The following is a 6,374-nucleotide window of genomic DNA, read 5'->3' as shown; positions in this document are numbered from 1 at the left end:
GCAGTTCAAACGGATTTGCAGTCATAGTGACTCTGTAAAGGGTTTCAGAGGGAGCAGAAAGACTCATCTTTCTCCCACGAAGGGACTGGTAGACTCAAACTACGGACCCTCTGGTTCCCAGTCCAGTGCTTGTTGTATGGATCCACCATACTGCTGTCTTTTCATGATGTTGTTTAGTGCTGTCGAATCAGTTCTGACTCATAGCGACCCTGTTTAGGGCTTCCAAGGAGTGGCTGTTGAGTTTGAACCACCAACCTTGTGGTTCAAATTGATCTTGCAGACCAGTGCTTTATCCCAGAGTCACACTAGAACTCCTCATTCTTTTAGTGATAAGGTTATAAAAACTGTCTCAATAATGCACTACAAGTACCCTCTACAACAAAGCTACAAGAGACCAAATGAAACAGACACAGATGAAAATTCTGGACCTCTGAACTTCACAGGAAAGGTTAGAGAAGTGGACTGAGTGCCTATTTGGAGGAGAAGCTGAGAAGGGATGGAGAGAGGGAGAGAGAGACTGACTGGTGAACGGCTGGCCAGGTGAAGCGTGGCCATCTGGTGAGCAGCTTTGGCAACATAAGGAGGCCTGGCGAGCAGCATCACACAGACCATGGGAAAGGTGTAATTCCTTCTTCCCCCTGCCCCGGTGACCAGACGTGTGGCCAATTCCCACCCACCTTATCATTAGCTTAGCACATGAAATGTTTTACATCAACTTATACACTTTTATGACCTGTTCTGAAAAGTAGACATTATAAGATTCTGATATGTGCCTCTAAATTTAGTACTCTCTGGTTTGGCACCATAGAAAAACTTTAACTGCAAGGTTGGTGGTTCAAACCTACCAGTTGCTCCTTGGGAACCTGATACAGGCTGGCTATGAGTTGGAACCCACTCGATGGCACTTAACGACAACAGAACTTACATGGTACACCTGGTGTGGCTGTGTGGTATGCGCTGTGGAGATATCCCCAAAAGGGTGTGTGTTTTTCACTCTCCCCGCGTTTTTTTTGGACCCTCTAGACGGTGTCCCTGTGCTGTGGCTCTCTTTTTGTTGTTTTTCACCACCAGCACAACAACAAAACAAATAGAAGCATTTGTGTCCACTGAATACCTTTTCCCATGTCTTTAACCCTCCTTTTTGTGACCTCAACCAAACCAACCAAATAATTTTATCGTAATCTTTGTTCCTTCATCTATATCTGTCCCTGCTGGGGACCCACTCTCTGAAATCACCATGTTTTCAATTATGTTAATTGGTGATTTTCCATCTGAGTGTCTCTCTACTGTTGAACAAATCCTTTGAATCTTCATTTAAGAGCTCAGTGGCTTTTCCCCTATAACAGTTCCATTTCATTTTGGATGATTTCTAATTTTCCTAGTACCATACTTTACACATTCCATGTTCCGATTTTTACAGTGGTTTCTTCTCACTTTGAGTCATGCTACATCAGCAAATGAAAGTCCAGAAAGTTTTACTCCATCCCAGTCATTAAGGTGGACTCTATTTTGAGAGAGTAGCTCTTCCCCAGTTGTACTTTGATTGCCTTCCAATCAGAGAGGATCATCTTCCAGCACTATATCCGTGTTATACTGCTCTGTATAAGGTTTTCACAGGCCAGTTTTTTTCTTTTTTTTTTTTTCAGAAGTATGTTGCCAGACCCTCCTTCCTGGTACGTCTTAATCTGGAAGCTTCACTTAAACCTGTCCACTATGGTAACCCTGCTGATATTTGAAATACCAATGGCATAGCTTCCAGCATCACGACACTGACACCACCGTAGTACAACAAACTGACAGATGAGCTATTAGTTTAAAGATATTTATGTAAGTGATTCATTCAACTTAAATATTTATCAAGCCATATAATGTTCTATGTGCTTGGAGCGGTAAATAAAACACCCCAAACTCTGCCTTCACAGAACTTCCAGTGCATGGAGAGATGCACAATAAAAATATACTAATGATAAATGTGAAATGAAAAACAGAACAAAGATACAAGAGACCAAATAAAACAGACACAGATGACAATTCTGACACCTGACCTTCAGAACAAAGGTTAGAGAGGTGGGTGGAGTGTTGCTGGGAGGAGAGGCCAAGCAGGAGTGGAGAGACAGGGAGAGTGGCCAGTGACCGGCTGGTCAGACCCAGCTTTGCCCTCTGCTGAGCAGCTTTAGTGGTGGAAGCAGGGCTGGAAGAGCCGACTAGAACGCGCAACCGGAAACATGTGATTTCTCTTTATTCCCCATGCCTCCTGGTGACCACAAGTGTGGCCAGATCCAACCCTCATCCACCTCCAGCTCAGAGCCTGCTCTTCAGGCAGTCTGAGCCTCATGGTTGGCAACAACAGTGTGAGCTGTGCACCAGCTGCAGTACTTTGGTGCTGCTTTTGTGCCTGGATTCAGGTGGGCTTGCTTCCAGACAACAAAACCCACAGAGCCACAAGACCAGCATTTAACCATCTGAAACCAGTACCTTCAAGGGTCACGTCAAACTTTTTCTCGATTGAGTGCCCTGAACATAGATAACACCAAGGCCAGTAAGAACTCCACATAGGGCCAGGAACTTTGTTATCACATCCCTTCCACAACTACCTGTGAGCTCCTTGAATTCCATAAGCCCCATAGAGATTTCTCCCCTCTGGGTTCAACAACTACAGTGTTTGTTTTCACAGATACAACAATCCCACAATGCTCCAGAGATAACAATTTTAGGACTCATGAAGAAACAAGAGAGAATGGCTTAAACAAATGACCAAGATGCAGAGCCAGAAAACATTTCTGAGGAATAAAAGGTAATGGAACTCATTGGAAAAGAATTCAAAATCATGATATTTAGGTACCTTGTAAGGAGCTCTGGTAGCTTAGTGGTTACGAATCGGGCTGTGAACTGCAAGGTCAGCAGTTGGAAACTACCAGCTGTTCCGCGGGAGAAAGAGGAGGCTTTCTCCTCCTGTAAAGATTTACAGCCTCGGAAACCCTGTACAGGGTCGCTATGAGTCGGAACCGACTCCAAAGCACATAACAACAACAACAATAAGGATTGACAGAAATAGCAAGGAAAGCAAGAACACAGAAAAACCTTTAGAAGAATTCAACAAAATAGTATAAGAAGAAACAGACAAAGTAAATGCAAACTTTGAAACAATAAAAAACCTGCAATTAGAAATCCAGAAGATTAATGCTAAGATTTCAGAAACGGACAATACATTGACTGGGCAAAAGAAGAAAATCAATGGAAACCCAAATTAATGAGATTGAGGATAGTCTCTCAATACTACTATGCTAGAAGAACAACCAGAAAAAAAAGGTTGAGAAAAATCAGAAGAGAGCTTAAAAGTTATGTAGGACATGGCTAGTCCGTAGCAGGGCTCCAGGACCTAGGTTACAGGCTGTAGGTGGAGACTGCTGCGGGAGCGGTGCAGGAGGGCGGGCGAGGTCAGTTGGCGCCCTCTGTCGGCCGCGGGATGAGGAAACAGACCGAGCTCATCTTTTGGAGCAAGAGCACTACTTCGCCTCGGGTTCGCCTTCCTTAGGCTAGGGGCCGCCACAGCACTGGACGCCGATTGCCGCCTGAAGCAGAACCTGCGTCTGGCAGGCAAGGGGCCTGCTGTGCCGCGCTGTGCAGCCGAAGCCGGCATGAAGCCGGCGCTGGGCAGGCGGAAGGGCTTGTGGTACCGACTAAGAAAGATGTTTCTATCTTGGGGTTGTACATTGCCATTCCATTTCTCATCAAACTATGTCCTGGGATTCAGACCAAACTGATTTTCTTGAATTTTGTGAGGGTTCCCTATTTCATTGACTTGAAGAAGCCTCATGGTCAAGGCTTGAATCATACCTGTAATTATTACCTTCAGCCAAAGGAAGATGTGAAAATAGGGGTCTGGCACATGGTCCCAGCTGTATGGTGGAAGAACGCCCAAGGAAAAGACGAGATGTGGTATGAGGCTTCTAACCACCCTATCATTCTGTACCTGCGTGGAAACGCAGGCACCAGGGGAGGGGACTACCGTGGGGACCTATACAGGGTGCTGAGTTCACTTGGTTACCATGTCGTCACTTTTGATTATAGAGGTTGGGGTAACTCGGCAGGGACGCCATGTGAGCAGAGCATGACGTATGACGCACTCCATGTGTTTGACTGGGTCAAAGCAAGAAGTGGGGACAACCCCATGTACATTTGGGATCACTCTCTGGGCACAGGGGTTGCAATAAATTTGAGGCGACGCCTCTGTGAGCGAGAAACACCACCAGATGCCCTTATATTGGAGTCTCCATTCTCCAACATCCGCGAAGAAGCAAAAAGCCATCCATTTTCGGTGATCTATCAATACTTCCCTGGATTTGACTGTTTTTCCTTGACCCCCATTACAAGTAGTGGAATTAGATTTGCAAATGATGAGAATGGGAAGCACATCTCCTGCTCCCTGCTCATTCTGCACACTGAGGGTGACCCAGTTGTACCCTTCCAGCTTGGCAGAAAGCTCTACGGCATCACTGCCCCATCTCGAAGCTTCCGGGACTTCAAAGTTCAGATTATCCCCTTTTCACTCAGACTGCAAAAGCCCTGAGCTTCCACGGATACTGAGAGAGTTCCTGGGGAAATCGGAGCAGGAACATCACCACTAAGGACTAGGTGCGTAAAGGAAGCTTGAAGACCTCTGCTCTCTTCCCCCGTCCCTGGCCGGTAGCACCCTGGGCCATGGCGTGGCCGCATGGCGTGGCCGCATCAGCACCGCTCAGGAAATCCAGTCTGGTTCTGGGGGTGTGAGCCTTTGTGAACGAAGTGCTGGGTGGGAATGTGTCCCTCGCCCTCTTGAGTCACTCTTGGGAAGGATGAGTGACAGCAACAGGTGGCTGCTACCATTGATCAGTGTTGGACATGTCTTGCTGCCTGAGTAAGCACGAACAGCTGGACAAGGGCACAGGGTCATGGAGTGTGGTGTGAGGTCTTGGCCCTCTCCCCAGCTTTCCTGACCCTTCCGCAGAGCACAGGGATACATTGGATTCTTACTGCCCCTTCCCACCCATGTTGATGGACTCTTGAGCAGTCAGTTGCCCACCCCCTCAACCCCTGCTCTGTGCAGTACATGCTTGCCTCCTTGACCATCCCGTTGCCCTTTGCTCCACCCCACCCTCCAAGTGGACCCTGTGCACCCACCGGACTAAGGGTCTAGGTGGCGACATACACTTCTGCATTCCTCCCATCTGTTTGTCCAACCTGGGCTTAGACTGCACATTTATTTAAAAATAAAATCGTGGTGGTCTGTCCAAAAAAAAAAAAAAAGAAGAGTTGATGGAAGAAACTTTCCTAACATCATGAAAGATGAGAAGAAACAAGAAGCTGAAGGAACCCTAAACAAGATAGGTCCCAAAAGAAAATCACCAAGATATGTCATAATCTAGCTTTCCAAAATCAAAGACAAGAAAAGAATCCTGAGAGCAGCTCAGGAAAAACAAAAAAATTACCTACAAAGGAGAACCAGTAAGACTAAGCTCTGATTCCTCAGCAGAAACCATGCAGGCAAGAGAGCAATGAGATGACATGTACAGTATTCTGAAAGACAAAGATTGACAACCAAGAATCATATACACGGCAAAGCTGTCCCTCAAATACAACAGTGAAATTTGGACATTTCTTGGTAAGCAGAAAAATAAAGGACTTTTAAATAATCAGACAAACATAACAAAAAATGCTAAAGGGACTGAGAACCAACAACAGTAGACAACAACCTGAAATTACCACACATGTCAGCACTACCAAGGACCCAATCCAGATATGTTGTTGTTGTTGTTAAGTTGTTAAGTGCCATTGAGTGCCATTCACTCGCTCATAGAGACCCTTTATAGGGTTTCCGAGGAGTGGCTGGTATTTAAAGTAAAACAAATCTACAAGACTGAAAATAGAGAACCAGAGATATCAATGTTTAATGAAGTTAACTACATATCAAAAAGAGAGAATAGTGTAGCCACAGAACTTCCAAATGGCTAGAAGTCAGGTAGCTTTCAAGCAGGGAAAAAATTAATAAATTACAGGGTAACCATGAAAAAAATAATATGCCTGTTCATCAAAATTCAAAAAAAGGAAAATTGGAAAGATTTAGTAAACATTAATACAACAGAAATGAAAATGAAAAGAAATCCCACAAACAAAATGAACTTAGCATAGAAAATTTATATGGAACAAAGAAATCCGCACAACCACAAAAAACACATAGACAAATGACAACAATCAATTTATACCTATTAATATTTACACTGAATGTATGGGTTAAATGTACCAGTCAAGAGACATGAAGAGCAGAATGGATAAAAATTTGCGCTGTTATTAGGTGCCATTGAGTTGGTACCAACTCATAGCAACCCTATGCACAA

At 44.8% G+C, this 6,374-nt stretch overlaps 1 pseudogene; it reads left to right on the top strand.

Moving 5' to 3' along the window:
- The first annotated feature begins 2,333 nt into the window (after positions 1–2,333).
- Positions 2,334–4,628, top strand: LOC102835033 (annotated as a pseudogene).
- The last annotated feature ends 1,746 nt before the right edge of the window (positions 4,629–6,374 follow it).

Source organism: Chrysochloris asiatica, unplaced genomic scaffold, assembly GCF_000296735.1.
Source record: "Chrysochloris asiatica unplaced genomic scaffold, ChrAsi1.0 scaffold00034, whole genome shotgun sequence".
NCBI lineage: Eukaryota > Metazoa > Chordata > Mammalia > Afrosoricida > Chrysochloridae > Chrysochloris > Chrysochloris asiatica.
This window is presented reverse-complemented; position numbering and strand designations above follow the sequence as displayed.